At 42.2% G+C, this 17,723-nt stretch overlaps 1 protein-coding gene and 1 pseudogene across 2 annotated transcripts in view; both read right to left on the bottom strand.

The window, feature by feature from the left end:
* The window catches only part of LOC111956152 (tumor necrosis factor alpha-induced protein 8-like protein 2), a 16,994-nt gene extending 10,644 nt beyond the window's left edge, over positions 1 to 6,350 (bottom strand). The window contains exon 1 of one of the 2 annotated variants that reach the window (XM_023976600.2): positions 5,866 to 6,350. The gene's annotated coding sequence lies outside the window, so the exon portion shown is untranslated. The remainder of the gene's footprint in view (positions 1 to 5,865) is intronic. The other variant, XM_023976599.2, reaches the window with a different exon arrangement.
* The window catches only part of LOC111955486 (tumor necrosis factor alpha-induced protein 8-like protein 2), a 19,582-nt pseudogene extending 6,737 nt beyond the window's left edge, over positions 1 to 12,845 (bottom strand).
* Between the last annotated feature and the right edge of the window lie 4,878 nt (positions 12,846 to 17,723).

Here is a 17,723-nt window from a genome sequence, read left to right as displayed (position 1 = left end):
AAGATGAAATAATAAAGAACCATCCGAATCTCACATTCATTGCAAAGACTGTACAGCAGGACTTTAATTAATCAAGACATGTATTAGAAATGACAATGCCATTAGCTCGGTCTCAGAACCTCTTTGTAACAAGCAGAACAGTCAGTGATCAGACAGATACTAAGGGCTTGCATGCTTAAGATGTGGACCAGACACTAATTGAGTGGTTGATCTGTGGTGGTCCTAGATAACACTTTTTAATTGTGAATAGTACTTTAAATGAGGTTAGCAAACTGCTGCTGTGACTGAACAGGCAGAACTGTTGTCCATTAAAGTCCATTAGTTTCCCCGGAAACTAATTATCTTAAAACAGGAGGACAAATTCAATTGAAAGTAGACTACAGATTCTTATCATGCTGGAAGCAGGGAGCCTGACAAAGAAGGCATAATTATATACAGAGCAGTTTATTATATATATTTATCTTTGGAGGATTTCATAGCGTGATTTTTGTAAATTTAAGCTTTTTTCTTTCATATATCATATTTGAATGGACTTACTTAGCTCAACAAGCATTGGACCTGAAAATGCATCTAGGCAAGGAGGCAGATAATAATCGTGAGGATACTGAAAATGTGGACTATGCATATCATTGCACATTCTTTAATATTTTACTAATTATAATATAATAAATTTTTTAAATTTATGTGATTAATGACAAATACACAGTGTATCGCCAGTCCTCATGCAGATGCTTATGTTGTACAGCAAGGAGTCATGATTCATGTCCTCATAAAGATCCCAAATAAATCAATATCTACATCATCCAACTGACACTGAATCAGTGTCCCCATTATAGCTATCAAAATGATATCTCCTGGTATTTTCATTGGGGCAAACGAATTCGAATTCCTTAATAGGTTGCAAATTTTCTATTTTTCCAGGACTGTTTGGAATTCCCACTCATAGCGTTGCCTTCCTCAACCAGTTTGTTCAGGTCTCTGCAGGATCTTGGTGAGATTAGGCCAGAGAGGCCATCGGGGTGTAGAGGTTGGTCAGTAGGTCTTGGTCAGAGTAGTGGTTGAAGACATGCCGAATGCGCCGAGGGATTTGGGTCAGGTGTTTCTCTCGAGCTTCCAGCAGGATGTCCCTACAATCCGTCAGAAAATCTGTCATGACAGCCTTATCAAATGTGAATCTCACCTGGGCCAAATAGACGGAGAATAAGATATTAGTGACAGCACAGTAGTAATGCAACACAGCTATTTAACAGCTGTAACAGGTGCTAGTTTATGGTATTGGCTTCAGGATAGAGACTATTGTGAGTGGGGCATTGTTGTTTCCTATTAAAGTCCCGCTTAGGATTCTGTCCAGATAGTTTGACATTTTATAGGTATGATCAATTGACTTTAGGGTGATGTCAGTTAGTCATATCATGCAGGCTTTAGGTTGTTGGCATCATGCAGAGAGTTCAAATAGGCTCTGAAGAGTTCTACATGTAAAGTTACCTCCTGGAACATGATTGCCGTCATGAACCCCTGGTGCAGCTCTTCTTGAAGTCCTGTGCCAGGTGAGCTCCTCTTGACTGAACGATGTGCCGAAAGAGAGCACCATCCTTTCCCACCACCTTGACCAGGTCCTTTGACCACCTTCTGGGCCTTCTGTGCGGTTCCCAGAGTTGTTCTTGGAGACGCGGTAGAACTTCATCCAGGATTTCGCTCGCTGGTGTCATCAATGAACATCTGCCACATGGATTTGCTGGCCAACGGCTGAGGATTTTGTTTTGGGCCTTCTGGCCATGTCTTTAGAGCTTGAAGGACTTCCTTGTGATTCTTGGAAGAAGTGGAAGTTGATGAGAGACAATATATTGGGTCAAGTGCAATATCATGATTGTCATGGTCTCAGCCATGGCTATAGAAACAAGAACCACTGTTATTCTGGGAAGGTTGGTTCACTGGTGTACGATGGTTTTCTCTGTCAAATGAACTTTAAGTAAGTTGAAAGGTCCTCTGTTTTTGGTCAAGACTTAAGGTCCAATGCAACTGTCTTTAAAAAAAAAATCTCAATATTCAAATTTATATCTGGGTGAAACAATTATTACATACTTACTGTGATTGTTTTTCAATAAAATGGTCAAAAAATAAACCAAAATAGTGTCTTAGCAAAGAACAAATTCTCAAGCAGAAATTTGCAGAACTTGTCTGGAATGGTCTAGTGCGGGTGTAAACTGAAATATGATTCTGTTATTGGCAGAGAGGTTTGGAACTCTCTTCTTATTGGTTTATTAACAATTTAACTCCTGGTGATGTTACCAGGGCAGGCCAAAACTCCATCCCACCAAACAGCCAGAATTTCAGCGGTCTATTTCAAAAAAGCTCTTACAGTAAAAGGGCATTATCATAATTTTCTAATTTTCAGATATTATTTCCAACTCCATAGAGTGTGGAAATAACATAGAAACACAGGAAATGCCACGTTTTTGACTGGACTAGGCCTTCATAGGGGCACTGCACAGTAACCTTTACTTATTCACACTGAGGAAGAGGAACTCACACCTGCGTAGTATTGTTTGAAGTTGAGTTTAATGACCTTGGACGACCAAGATTATTGCTCTCCTGAGTTGTAGGAGTGGGGGTCAAGAGGAAAAACCCAAATAAATAAATCTTCCCATGCTGGCAAGTCTGTGTCAGTAGAGGCTGTTGTTGGTCTTGGAGCAGTGTGGGGTTCATTTAGAACATTCAGGGTCGAGGTCAATATCGTTTCTTTGGAGATCAAGTTAATTGTAGGCTACCATTTTCATACACCTCCTCTGCATCACTCTCTTTACCTTCCTGACATCACTCTTTCTAGAAGAGATCTCTCCTACTTCCAAAGTAGATAATACAGCAACAATGCGGAAATGTACGACCTTTTGGGATTTAAAAAAAAATGACTGTGCTATTATCTCAAGCTAAAATTAAGGTCAAATTTTCCATCATTTTGGCCTATCCGTATGTACATCTTCTCTCTTTAGAATCTTCTGAATAGCTCATCATGGTAGCTTGCACAGCACAATAAGTATTGTAATTGTAGGGGTTAACATCGCTTCACTCCAAAGTCCAGTGGCACAAAATGTAAAATGGGAGAAAGTGATTTAATTGGTCCTGTAAATTGTTTGATCTTCTATTCCTCAAGGGATTGTGTTTCACATGCGAACACTCTGTGACTCAGAGTTGACATTTCTGCATGGTTCTCAGATACCACAGGAAGTATGATAAACATGTCACATCCCCCAGCCTTTGTGAGTTAGATGGTTCTGATAGCATGAAGAGAAAAAATCTTTGTACAGTAATGAAGTCTAGACACAACTGCAGCTACCAGTTTTACTTAAATGTACTGACTTCTGTCATAGGTGTGTTAAACATAGTCTTGGTACAAATGGTAATTTTACCAACTGCATTGGATTATGGAAGACCCACTCTGCAACCAGTTCATCTCCGTGTTCTTTCAATAATCGTGTGTGAGGAATGAGAGGGGATTCAGACTATGCGTATTATCACCTACCACAACTAGGACTTTCATGTTGACCGCGAAGAGTTAGGAAACCTTGATCAACCAGACACTAGGGTTAATAATAGTGTCAAAGACTGTATGTGGGAAATCACACTGCGACACTCGCTTTGCGTATCCCTTTCAAAGTTTGCATGTCTAATGGTTACCGCTTCTGGGTTTGCAAATAATGTACATTTTCCGGGACCCATCAGTAACTGCCTGTTTTGCATGGCAATGCTTCATGTGGATCTCAGTGTGAGGCTTTTCTAGTTCAAGACACAACACACAGTTAATAAAAGCAGCCTCTGTAAGACTACTCTTTTACCTTATGATTAACATTTGATCACTAATTTGCAATTGTTAACACTGTGGCTATAAATTGGCACAGTTAAAATGTTGAAGTGCATTTGCACAGCTCTCTCATGTGTGATTCCTTGAAAGACATGAAACCTGACCTACATCACAAGTCTGGCTGTTTTGTTTCAAAATGTGTGGCACTTTTTTACAGAAGAGTCTTACTTCCTGTGTGAAACASCCARAAGAAGGAGACATTAAAATGAAATAGAAGAAGTTGGCTACCAGTGCRCTGTATGCAGTAACTGTCTTTGCATGGCTCAAAATGGCTTGGCCTCAAACATTCAGATGACACACTCCTTCAAACAGTGAAGGTCAAATTTCCTGGTGGGTCAATGTAAGCTAAAGCTAACAGAGCTAATAGTTAGCTGTCCGAGAAGCTCAAACACGAAGGCTGACAATTTCAATTTGCAACATGACCTTCTGTGTTGGAATCCTTCTGGAGAAACTTGTTTCCAAGTGTTCGAAGTAGAAATCAAATCTTACACAAAATATATTGGACAATTAAATGTGTAGTAARGCCAAAAACAACAAGCAGTCAATTATTCCTCGACTGCTAGACATGGACATGGGAGATGTTTGGCTGCTTTGATTGGCTGATGCCTAATGATTTTCAACATCAAGTYASTGGATTAGGCATAGGGTTAGCCAATAGCACATGGGTAGACCATACCTCAGGTCTCAAGAAGGCAGCAATGCTAACTTATTATTTTGCTATACATACTGTATCTATTATCTTGGGTGAGATCATGCCTATGGACACCCAGTTGCATTGTCAATGTTTGGATAAACCTCAAATGTGTAAACTTGGCTTTTACACAATGACTCAGCCTCTAAATTTAGTTTCTTGCATCTAATTTTATCATGGACAGTTCCACACCTCCATATTTTCAGCCCATCCCCTTTGAACTGTCTCTTATTCATATTCAGATCTACAAAGGCTGATTAACTGTGTTATCTGCCACAATCCCCACCCCTCTACACAGGATGTTTTGATACAGATTTAGGATCTTAATTTGATCAGCCTGTTGCAGGACAACATTCTAGACTTGTGGTGGGTTTGAAGTTTAAAATYGCTTCTGAAGTTTGTCATTTCCACATAAAAAATTTGATACGAAAAATGTATCAACCCCTACTAAAAATATTTAGTAATTATAATCCACATAATAATTCACACTTCCTGTTGCTGCAGGGTTATTTTCATGCCGTAGCAAACTGGCTCAAATTAAGATCCTACATCTGTAAGAGACCTTAGGAGCTTGATGAGATTGTTGAGTACTATAAGGATCTGTTTCCTTTCAAGATGTTGGYTAACTTCAATGTGGTACAATCGTAGGTGATATAATAGATCTTAATGCATGAATAGGGTTAGACAGACCAGCATAGCAAGCACATGCACATGCACCAACTCACAAACTTACATAACACACACTCACACATTTGCCCGCAGAGTTGTTTTTCAGCTGCTAGAAAGCTATTGTCACTACAAGGTTTTGTCTTTGTCTTTAAATGCTTCTGATTAGCACAGAAGTTGCTAAAGCAATGGTCTAAAATAGCCTTGCCAAAAACCTGCCCATATTTTCCATGCATTCTCCACCTCTAGCAACGTAGCCAAGCACCCACTCTTTAAAAAGAGGTTTGACATTATGATTAATGTCTTTTTCGGGTCATAAATGTCCGAGCTAATTTGAAGGCACCTGTCTGCACTGTACACAGACACACAATTACTTGTGCACAAACACGTCACAACACCTAATACTTAATAACAGACGTGAAAATATGCTCTCCAATACACAAAGACACACACACACACACACACACACACACACACACACACACACACACACACACACACACACACACACACACACACACAAACCTACCTACATATTAGAAGATACGCTCACCAATACACACACATAGAAATTCAGTTGTTGGACAGACAAACCAACAACAATCATCTTCCACTGAGTCTGAAATGACGGTGGCTATGAAATGCTTACCTGCGTGCCTATGGTCCCTTGGCTTCAGACCGACTCAGTGCTCCAGGAGGAGGCTTCACATAAAGTGGTTCTCGTTATACCCACCACCCTGTTTCTGTGACTCTGCCAACCTCAGATGCATTTTCCTTAAAGAACTCATTTTTTTTGTGGGCACGCCCCAGAGCGGTGTATTTCTCTCTCTCTCTCGCTCTCTGTTCGCCTCTCTCTCTTTCTCTCGTTTTCATTCTCTCTCTGCATCTCTCTCTGTCTCTCTGCCCTCTAATCCTGGCAGCATTCACTATCACTTGCTCAGCGTCTATAAATCTTGCACCACTATTGCTCTTCGGTTTTAATCTCTCCATTCCTTCTGTTCTCTCGTTCTCTTTCTATTATCGTCTGTATTTTTCCTCTTCCCCACACATTGGGTGTTGAAGGGAAAATGCAGGGCCATTTTGTGACACCCTTCAGTGGAATGCAGCTGTGGTCATCTGTTGATTTGTGTCTCTCGTCTGGTGACTGCTGTCTGCGATATCTCTCTCACTAATGCAGCTGACCCAATATAAGGAAATACAGGTTTGTGTGTGTGTGGTGTGGTGTGTGTGTGTGTGTGTGGTGTGTGTGTGTGTGTGTGTGTGTGTGTGTGTGTGTGTGTGTGTGTGTGTGTGGTTGTGTGTGTGTGTGTGTGTGTGTGTGTGTGTGTGTGTGTGTGTGGTTGTGTGTGGTGTGTGTGTGTGTGTTGTGTGTGTGTGGTACATTTCTAGATCATGTAGGGAGCAACAAAATCACCAGAACAGTTATTCCCAGAAAATATTAATACATTGATTAGAAGAAATTAACTTTGCTGTTACACAGTGATTTGTACTGTGAATGAAATGCACCCCGCTCTCTGGAAGCAGTATTTCAAAACCTTTTGGTCTCAAAAGGGAAGCTGTGTCTGAGCTGTTTCCAAAGTTGTGCAACACCCCAGGCTTGCCCCTCACTCTAGTTTCATGGGAGTGTAAAGGAACATGGCAACAACCGTGACTTCAGTTACACACACCAAAGACAATTGTCTTCTCAACTATTCCAAACTGAAACTAGATTAATAAAAAATAAAAAATTGCATTTGAATTGTTAAGGGGTGTAAATATTTCACTAGACAAAGCTATTCTTTGGCAAAATGAACAGGCTATAATGAAGCTGCAGTATCTACACACAAAACGGATCCAGATCGTGACGAGGTAATGTCATAATGTTGTGTCAGGTAACCCCTGAGTCAAGCAGCTGTTGTTGGTCTAATTCTATTTCATGTGGTGTATGTGAGGGTGGCAGGTAGCCTAGCGGTTAGAGTGTTGGGCCAGTAACTGAAAGGCTGCTGGTTAAAATACCCGAGCAGACAAGGTGACAAATCTGTTGATGTGCCCTTGAGCAAGGCACTCAACGCTAATTAGCTCCAGGGGCACTGTACTACTATGGCTGGCCCTGTAAAACAACACATATCACTGCTCCTGTGTATGTGACAGTTATATATATATTTTGTATTGCACTGCCTTTAACCAAGGCCTGGGCTTTTGGGATACAGGTCGTTAGACACCATGGATCGAGACCCCTTCAACTGTTGTCACTTTGGTTGCCTTCCTTACAAACCTGTTTCATTAAGCTGCTTAATAAAACAATTATGAGACAGGTGAGACAAGGAAAAAACATGGCCAGACATAGGAAAGAGGAAGAGAGGCTTTCTCTACCTTCATCTGACCTAAACACACAGGAGACGTAAAAGCAATTGCAATGGATAGCTGTTAGGAAGTCGCTTTCACTTCTGCAACACTTTCATGTCAGTGCAGATGAATGAAACGAGGCGAGGAGAGGAACACATTTAACACTATTGTTACACACCTCTTCTGCACATTAGGCAACCTTTTATTTTTCTGAAATGATGCCTTTTTTTTGCAGGCTACTGACACCTGATGGAGTGGGTTCCTAAACTATACACCAGGGGGCAGTCATGTCTAGGAAAGTATCAGCATGTAATTACTTCAACAAAGTCCCTGAACCAATAGCTTGATGCCCTATGATCATGTGTTTTTGTTGGCAAACACAATGTCGGCAAACATTCAGAATATTCCATCAAAAAGAAGTAAGCCTTTTGGCTACATTTGCAGAACGGGTTGATAATATGTTGTGCAACACCCCAGGCATTATCTCTGTCAAATTTGACATTATCTCTGTCAAATACATCTAAAAAAGTCAAGTGTGCAAAGTCTGTTCCGTATGCATGCAATGACACCGGGTGCCATGGCAACAGACAGGAAGTGCAATGTKAGCAGTTTCCTCTTTCTTCTCCGCTATCAGTTAATTAGATCAAACTCAAGTAGAAATACTGTTTTAGTGACTCCTGTGTTGAGAACCTGGGGCTATTGCCAGGCTTTTTTCCCCAAACATTTTGTGATTGCTTAGCTCATTGGTGCATTACTTGAATGTTGTATTAAGTTAACATTTGGCACATTACCGGTAGACTCAGGAATATGGCATCATCATACACAGTTTGGCAACTTCCTGCTTTCAGCTATAAACAACAACAGAATTCAACAGAATTCAAATCTGCCAAGACTACCACTATTGTCCCTTCATCATTTGCGCCCTCTCTCTCCCTCTCGACACACGCTGCATGTGTTGTTGATTTCTGTGCGCAGGAAGTCTCCCCGCTGTGTGTGAAGATGTCCTATTGCTGAGTCTACATTTCATTTCACTCACCCTTGTGCAGTTACACATCGTATTACAGTATGCTTCTATCAGTAGATGTCAGTAGCCATCTAGGTCTGAGCACACTTTCACTTCTCCCTATAATTTCTTCCCGGTATTTAGCATGATTGAATTGGGCCTATCCAATGTGCTGTGTCATCAGTAGACAGCCAGCTGTTTCCGACTGCGTTCGGTATCAGTTGACATATTTTGCTTACCTCAGATTCAAGTGTTAAGTTGATTTGACTTTAGATCACGGCCACTGTGGTCCCAACAGTATGTGCTTCAGTATCTGTACTGTCTATAGAAGGTCCACCAGGGGCCACTTTAGCTCTTTAGAATGCGGCATTGACTTTTATCAGACTGAAAGCAGGGGTGTAGTGCGCCTCTACCACTGATGCTAGCTCTGTTTGTCACACCAATACTGTAATATTAAGCAAAAGASTTCAAGCCTCAAAAACGGATCCCGCGTCAGAGTTCTGGGCACTTGCTCAATCTGCAAGAATACCCAGGTTAATTTGTGTAAATACCTGTTCAAGGAGATGCTAGGCCAGTGTGGTGCAGGCACTGGTAAAGGTGTAGAGCAGAGGTTAGGGAACAGGACTTGAGCCAGGACGTCAGCCTGTCCTGAGAGGGAAGCTGGCTCCAAGAGAAAGAACTATTAGGCTGCGCGTCTTGAGCCTCCGCAGTCTGTAGTCATTCCTCCCCAGTCTTGCTACAGTATATATAAAGGCATTATATGAAGATGTTGGCATCTGCTAAGCAGCAATGTGACCAAGGCGAAGAAGTGATGAAACTATGCACAAATCACAGAAATTTCATGGCTCTGTTTAGCACCATTTTTTTCCCTCCGTTGTTCGAACTCCTCCATACCCACAGGGTATTGACCTCACACATCCTTGTAGCTTTATTATTCATACGCTGTCTTCATGTCGGATTTGCCTTCTTTTTCTTTTTTTGCCTGCAAACCTCAAATCTGTTTGAAGTGACTATGAAGTGAAGTGACTCAAATATAACTCGGGCAAAAAACAATGCACATGCTATGATGTGAATTTGAAAAAATGTTGCTATACATTATTGAATCACAGATATGATTGATTCCATTCCCAATTTTCAAGAGTCKATTTTTCCTGTTCTGCACTTGAACCAGTGGGATGTGGGTACAGTATATTTCCTTGTTCACGGGTCTATGTGATGACAGATCTCATTGACAGATGATCTTGCTTTGGCAATGTTCACATATGTTTCCCATGCCAATAAAGCCCTTTGAATTGAATTAAATTGATCTGGAGTGGATCCACTATCCGGGTGGTATAGTCTCCTCTTAGCAACGCTGTCTCTTTGGCCAGCTGTGCCAAGCAAGCCACAGAGGAGGACATGTGAACTAATCTGTTAGCTTTGGCCAGGTTACTTTTCCCATTAAGTTTTTTTTTCTCGCCTTTGCACTGTCAGCTGCCTGTGTTCATCCTCTGGGTTAGAATGTACTGTAGCGTCTGTCACCACCCTCCCCACTCTCTAGCTCAACTGTCAGGGAATCTGAAAGAGGATGGAGTGTCAAGATAATGGTCAAGGTGGACTGTAGAGATTGATACAGAGACACGGAAACCCTAACCCCCCCCCCCCCACTCCCTCTCACTGTCTTTCTTACTGCATTAAACCTTTCTCTCAGTCTCTCTTTTCACACTCAGACTAACAGTTTCTCTCCCAGACACAGAGTGAGTGACAGCTGGTCTGCATGTGTGTGTGGGAGACTAGATGTGGTCACAGCAGACTTGCCACGTACAGCACTTCTGTTTCAGGAATCAGGACCAGCCGCTAACCTGAGAGGCTGCCAGGGCAGAGGGGAGATGAGAACGAGGAAAATAGCTTTTTTGCAAAGGGAACTACAGCTGATACCCAGATGTGCAATTCCTTAGCATAAAGGCACAGTACTGAACCCACCCAACAACGGGGGCTGTTGAGGATTGTGTGTGTACGAGGACCAGGGGAATGACGGATATGATCGCGCGCGCGTGTGTGTGTGCGTGCGCGCCTACGTGRACGTTCGCGTGCGTGTTTGTGTGCGCACAGATGTTTTAGAGAAGGCATATTTGTGTGCCAGTGCGTTCATCTCCGTATGGCAGATGAATCGCCCTGTGATCAGTAAAGTACACACGTTACGCTCCCCAAAAGAATCTCAGTTATACTGACACTCCTCTCAGCACCTCCTTCTTTATGCAAACCCTCTCAACAACACTTCCTGCCAGCCCCAACAGTCGTGAGTGACTGGAGTAACATTATGATGCAGTGGTTCTATTTTAATTAGCTCTGCTCTGTCAAACTACTGCTGTTGGGCTGAGTAAATAAACACGGAATCTGAACCAGTCTAGCCCCACTTGGCACAGGCATCAATTCAATATCTATTCAACGTTGGTTTAATGTAATTTCACTGAAATTACGTGGGGACGACGTCGACTCAAACAGTGTGTGCCCAGTGGGGCCCCACATTGCTGGATGTTTCCTTAACATTCTCAAATAGTTTTGATCTAGCAATTTTTCAACAACATATTTTGTCACTTTGGTAATGATTACTTTAGGACACACTAGAGGAAACAGTCGAGTGTACCATCCTATACACTTGTCAGTTTGGTTCAAAATATGTTTGCAAATGTCGCATCAGTTCTCTCTATACGACTGATCAAAGAGGTGGCAAGGAAGCCATAGTATACACAACTACACGATGACATCATTTTGCAGCCCTTTGCAAACATTCTGGTAACGTTCGAAGAGCTGCATCTTCATCACCCTAGAGGAATATGGCGCAAAATAAAATCCCCATTAATCGTAGGCATGGTTCCCCATGAGGCAGCTCTGACAGACGAGGCATTACTGACATGCTCCTCTGCCTGCCTACACACACAGAAAGGGATTTTGTAAAAAAAGTGTGGAGAAGCTCAAACTAGCCTGTGTGTAAATGTCATCTACATCCTGGTAAATGCCATTTCACACCACAAAGGCTACAGCCTGAGCGTGAGGAAAAGGGGGAGACAGACGAGGTGTGTGTGTGTGTGTGTGTGTGTGTGTGTGTGTGTGTGTGTGTGTGTGTGTGTGTGTGTGTGTGTGTGTGTGTGTGTGTGTGTGTGTGTGTGTGTGTGTGTGTGTGTGGTGTGTGGTGAGTGGTGGTGCTGGTAGCTCTTAGCTGAAAACAGCTGTTAAGGCTAAACAGCCCATTTCCCACTCCTTCTTCCCAATTCGATATGGCTTGCCGGTCCATCCAGGCCAACAAACAGCAAAGTCCTTATCATTTTAGAAAAGGCTGCCGGCAAGCCTACTTTAACTTCAGCAACCAGTGCTGCATCTCCACGCGAAACAACACTTACTATGACTCATGCAAACACACCTGCAGGTGACTGGAAAGAGGCCAGCAGTCCTCCTGTGAGCGTAGAGAATACGATTTAACTAAACAAACAATGCAAGGATACAAAYGCATTTATGGAAGAGCTTAAACATTAAGTCTGCATGTTTACCCATGCCTAAGAATATTTTTAGGGGATGAGGGAGACAAATAAAGATCTCTGAGCTCTTTAGCCTGATATTTCCCCTAATTGCCACATCTTTATCTAAAAAACAACAACAAAAGGAATTTTTAATGGACGTAATTAATTGAGAATACYATGGAGGAGTGGGGTGGAGTGCTGTCCTTTTCACAAGCTAGCCCATTACTTCGGGAGAGAACATGGCATTCAACGTTAAGCCTCATGGACTTATAGTTTATTACTGAGTCATACTGAAGCAGYCCCATTTGTAAGCCTGAGGGCTACAACTCATTCATGCAATTAATCACTAATTACTGATCCATGCAATGGCTCGATTGAGTAAGTTCATTCCAAAATAATGTCAACAAATAGCCAAGACAAGTGATAGCTTTGTGCATTGCCTATAAATTGTTTGGACAAGCTGATCAGAGTCAGAATGAATTAGATATTAAATGTGTGAGTTTGAATCAGACGATCAAATTTGAAGTTTGCAGTTTGATTGTCATCTGACTAAACGTTCAAGGTTCCAGCTCCACATAACTGGTGTGACCCTGCATTGAGGCACTGACTGCTTCAGGTGTTTGGCTTCACATCTCCACGTGTCCTTTCTTTTCTCCCCCACACTTCCTCTCTCTGTGACACACATTAGGTTTCTCAGGGCCGTGGAAATGACTCGTCAGCCACCGCCTCACCAGAGGAGCTTGTGTTCTTTCGAGACAAGGGGGAGTTGGCTCCACCATCAGCATCCTTCTCCTCCTTCCCCATCATTCCTATTTTTCCCCATCCTTTCAAACATGACAGCGGTACCAGTCACAGACTCATTTTGGGCTTTCAACAGCCTGTTCTCCACTCCTCCTTTCCCTCCTTCCCAGACGATGCACTCCATCTTCATTGATCACTGAGATGTTTGTTTGGGAACCGAAGAGGGAGCGTGTAGGGGGAGCTAAAAAGAAGGCTTTGATTTCACTTCCATGCAGAGTGTCATGAATCTGACACCAGATTACTCACAGTATGCCGTCTGTTTGATTAGGAGCGTAATCATTCCGCCTCAAGATCCCCACCAACAAAGCGAGAACAGGTGTCAACAGGAAGGAGTCGGGAGGGAGGTTCAGTTAGAGAGGGACGCGAAGATGCTATTTACACTCCCTCAGTGTTTACATATGAAAGGAAGCTTTAAGAGACTTTGCTGGCAAACTTTGCTGCTTCGTGGAAGGCGATAGCGATGATAGGTCCCTGGAGAGAGAGAGTGAGGCAGGCGATGTGTTCATTAAGTTAAATGACTAAGCTCTTGAGTGACAGACTTTGAATGCTCAATGGAAAATCGAAAGCACTAAAGAACTTGAGGAAAGAACTTGAGGAACAGAGCATGCAGTTGAGGAACATCAGCTGTGACTCGGAAAAAATGCACCCAAGGCCACAGATCTTGAGGTTTGACAAGATTCTTGGTGTATTCGTTTTCAGATTATTTTGAGAAAGTTCCTTCTGGAGACTGTAACTCCTTCCGTGAGTGATTAGAACAATTACATTCGTAAGTATATATTCAGTGTTTACGGACATCATGATTCCAGTGAACATTCTCTTAGCATATTGTCTCTGAACCTTGATCTGAACCTCACATAGCTGATAGCCTACATGAAAACACAGGGTTCAGTTACAGGYGTCATTCTCCATTACAACAAACATCTAAAAATGGACATTTCGCCTGCTTCCTCACTTCTTGTTTTGAGCGTCTTGGCATGCCCCCAATCTCCGTATGTTTTCTTTTGATGATGAGTTTCTTTCTTTACCCTTTGGCGTGCCCCAGTAGGAGGCCGCCGTCAAACTCTCATGTCACTTCCACCCATTCTTTACCCAGCATCCTCTGTCCTGTTTAGTTTCCTGCTCTGTGTTTCCTCAAGCCTGGCCTCATCACCAGACGTGTGAATTCTGGACATTTGCAAAACAGCACCTTTGCCACCATCCCACCCCCTGCAAGGCGTGATCATTCTTTCAGATCATGCCATGGCACTGCAGAACACTCCAAGTTCCTTCCTCCATAAATGAGGCCAGGACGCCAGGGTTCATGGGCTATCACTTGTCAGAATGTTTCTGTGACAGCATCAGAGTTCTCTGAGGGCATCTGTTCAATCTTGGCCATCTTAGAATGTGCTTACCATGACACAGCAAAACAGCATAGGATTTACCGTAATTGTAATTGGGAAGGCTCATTGCAACACAGCAAGTTTTATTTGAAAGAGAAAGCCATACTGTAGCTGTTCCAAAATGTTTCATAATGGAATCACATAGATTGTATCTGTACTGTATTATATTCTGCAGCAGTGAAGCAGCACACTCCTGCTGCTGCCGACAAGGAAAGCACTCTCCTTTAGACAAGGAAATATCACACAAAAATAATCCCAGTCACGGGTAGAAGAAAAAGGGGATTGTTTCAACAGCGATGGCTGACATGGTCAGTAATGCCTGGTGCGTGGATAAGGATAAGGGAGAAAACTGTCTGCCTGCTGTGTTTGCTGGCCGCATGCAGCACCATATTCTCTGTCATCATCACTCACCCCATGTCTCCTGTGTCCGTGGTAGAGCTGAACCAGTCACAGACCAGTGCTCCTGGGCTCATCGCCATCGCAGAGAAAAGACACCTGATCACCAACACTGTTACATAAAGTAAGAAAAGCGTGACGGTGCTGTGAGCACAGTGCTATGACACAAACGGAGAGCGAGAACACATTTGAAATGTGTTTGAGGATGGGATGTAACAACCAATTCCTGTCCATGTCCCCTCACATTGGTGTATTGCTGTACCTTGCCAGTTGAGCCTGTGACACCTGAAAGTGAAAAAGAATAGACTGATGAAACACCACTTGCCACAACCTTTCATATTTTTTATCTCATGTTTTTCTTCATTTTGAAGCACTGTTCTTTTTTCCACCACCCACCTTTCATATTATGTCCCTCCTCTGGCCCACTCACTTCATACCACAGCAAAACATCCACTCCTGTTTACTTACCTCAGCTGTTACATCTTAATCTTATCTCTTTCCTTAGTTCCCCCTCAGCATTAGTGTGATTGGATCCACTAAACCGGTTAATACTGCTTTTCAGCATGGGCTGTTTTTTTTCTTCGGAACATCGATTTCTAAATGCATTTTGCGCTAAACATAAAATGACCGCCAATCTCCAGCTGTCTTCCCTGTGCCCGGCAGCCTATTGGTGTGGAGCAGCAACAGTTCAGACCGCGTCAGATGATCTAGGTGCAACATTTTCAGTGCAGCAGGTGATGATAAAGACTATCCTGAGGTTATTTATACAAATTATGAAAAGTTATGGAAAAAACTGTTGACAAAAATACTTAACTTGTTTCAAATAATAAATTGTCCAAAAGCAAATTTCCCTCAACTTAAGGACAGAGGCAAATCGTCTCACACACAGAGCAAAACTCCCATAAACTCATGCATCTGAGTATAACATCAAATCAAATGTTATTTGTCACATGCGCTGAATACAACCTTACCGTGAAATGGTTACTTACAAYCTCTTAACCAACAATGCAGTTTTAAGAAAAATAGGTAATTGAGGTAATAAACTCTGCAAAAAAAGAAACGTCCCTTTTTCAGGACCCTGTCTTTCAAAGATAATTCTTAAAAATCCAAATAACTACACAGATCTTCATTGTAAAGGGTATAAACACTGTTTCCCATGCTTGTTCAATGAACCATAAACAATTAATGAACATGCACCTGTGGAACGGTCGTTAAGACACTAACAGCTTACAGACGGTAGGCAATTAAGGTCACAGTTATGAAAACTTAGGACACTAACGAGGCCTTTCTACTGACTCTGAAAAACACCAAAAGAAAGATCTGTGTCTTCATCCCTGGAAAAGATTAATGTTTCAGTTTGATATAATTTAAAAGCTGAGGGTTTTGGCATTCAGGTCCAAAAATTCACTTTCTAACAGTCTGACCACTTTTACCAAGGGAAAATAAAGAAAGTTTTGTTCAAATTAAAAGGGGTGCAGCCAAAAAGTGATTTAAATCAAATGGAACGAACCTATGGCAACGTGCAGCATGTTACCTATACAAGCTAGCCTCAGAAACTCAGCATTGGTACATTGTGGGAGGCAACCTGTCTGTCTACTCTAGACAGACTATGGGTGCATTTGTAAATTCCTAAACTTGGTTGTTATGACGTGTCAGTAAACATAATCAGCTCTGTTAGGGCAAGTAAAATGGTCAGAGACAGGTATTCTCTCATTTGTGTTTGGAAGTAGGCTCCCTAGCAAGCTAGCCAAGTCCAGCCGGGGTAGCTAGGCTAGAGCAGAGCAAATAATATTACAACACATGCAAGCACACACTACATCTACCTCACAATGGCATGGTACTGTATATTATATATATGCAGTACCAGTTAAAAGTTTGGACACACCTACTCATTCAAGAGTTCTTTATTTTGTACTATTTTCTACAGTGCAGAATAATAGTGAAGACATTATAACTATGAAATAACACATATGGAATCATGTAGTAACCAAAAAAGTGTTAAACAAATCAAAATATATTTTATGTTTAATATTCTTCAAACTAGCCACCCTTTGCCTTGATGACAGCTTTGCACACTCTTGGCATTCTTGCAGCTAGCTTAATCTGGAATGCTTTTCCAACAGTCTTGAAGGAGTTCCCARATATGCTGAGCACTTTTTGGCTGCTTTTCCTTCACTCTACGGTCCAACTGTCACGAACATTAGAATAACTGGACCAAAGCGCAGCGTGATCTGGGTTCCACATCTTTTTATTTCTAAGTGAAACTCACAGCAAAACCAAAACAATAAATCTCAAAACGAAAAGTGAAGCTAACAATAGTGCTAACAGGCAACTATCCATAGTCAAGATCCCACAAAACACAATGGGGAAATGGCTCCCTAAATATGATCCCCAATCAGAGACAACGATAAACAGCTGCCTCTGATTGGGAACCATACCAGGCCAACATAGATATATATAATCACCTAGATAACCCACCCTAGTCACACCCCGACCTAACCAACATAGAGAATAAAAAAAGTCTCTATGGTCAGGGCGTGACACCAACTCATCCCAAACCATCTCAATTGGGTGATTGTGGAGGCCAGGTCATCTGATGCAYRACTCCATTACTCTCCTTCTTGGTCAAATAGTCCTTACACAGTTTGGGGGTGTGTTGAGTCATTGTCCTGTTGAAAAACAAATGATAGTCCCACTAAGCGCAAAKCAGATGGGATGTTGTATCGCTGCAGAATGCTGTGGTAGCCATAATGGTTAAGTGTGCCTTGATTTCTAAATAAATCACTGACAATGTCACTAGTAAAGCACCCCCAAACCATCACACCTCCTCCTCCATGCTTCACGGTTGGAACCACACATGCGGAGATCATCCATTCACCTACTCTGCGTCTTACAAAGACACGGCGGTTGGAACAAAAAATCTCATATTTGGATTCATCAGACCAAAGGACAGATTTCCACTGGTCTAATGTCCATTGCTCTTGTTTCTTGGCCGATGCAATTCTTTTCTTCTTATTGGTATCTTATTGAAGGCCTGATTGAAGGCCTGATTCACACGCTGACCAACTGCAAGTGTCTTCACTGACATTTTCAACCTCTCCCTGAC

Source organism: Salvelinus sp. IW2-2015, linkage group LG31, assembly GCF_002910315.2.
Source record: "Salvelinus sp. IW2-2015 linkage group LG31, ASM291031v2, whole genome shotgun sequence".
Lineage (NCBI taxonomy): Eukaryota > Metazoa > Chordata > Actinopteri > Salmoniformes > Salmonidae > Salvelinus > Salvelinus sp. IW2-2015.
This window is presented reverse-complemented; position numbering and strand designations above follow the sequence as displayed.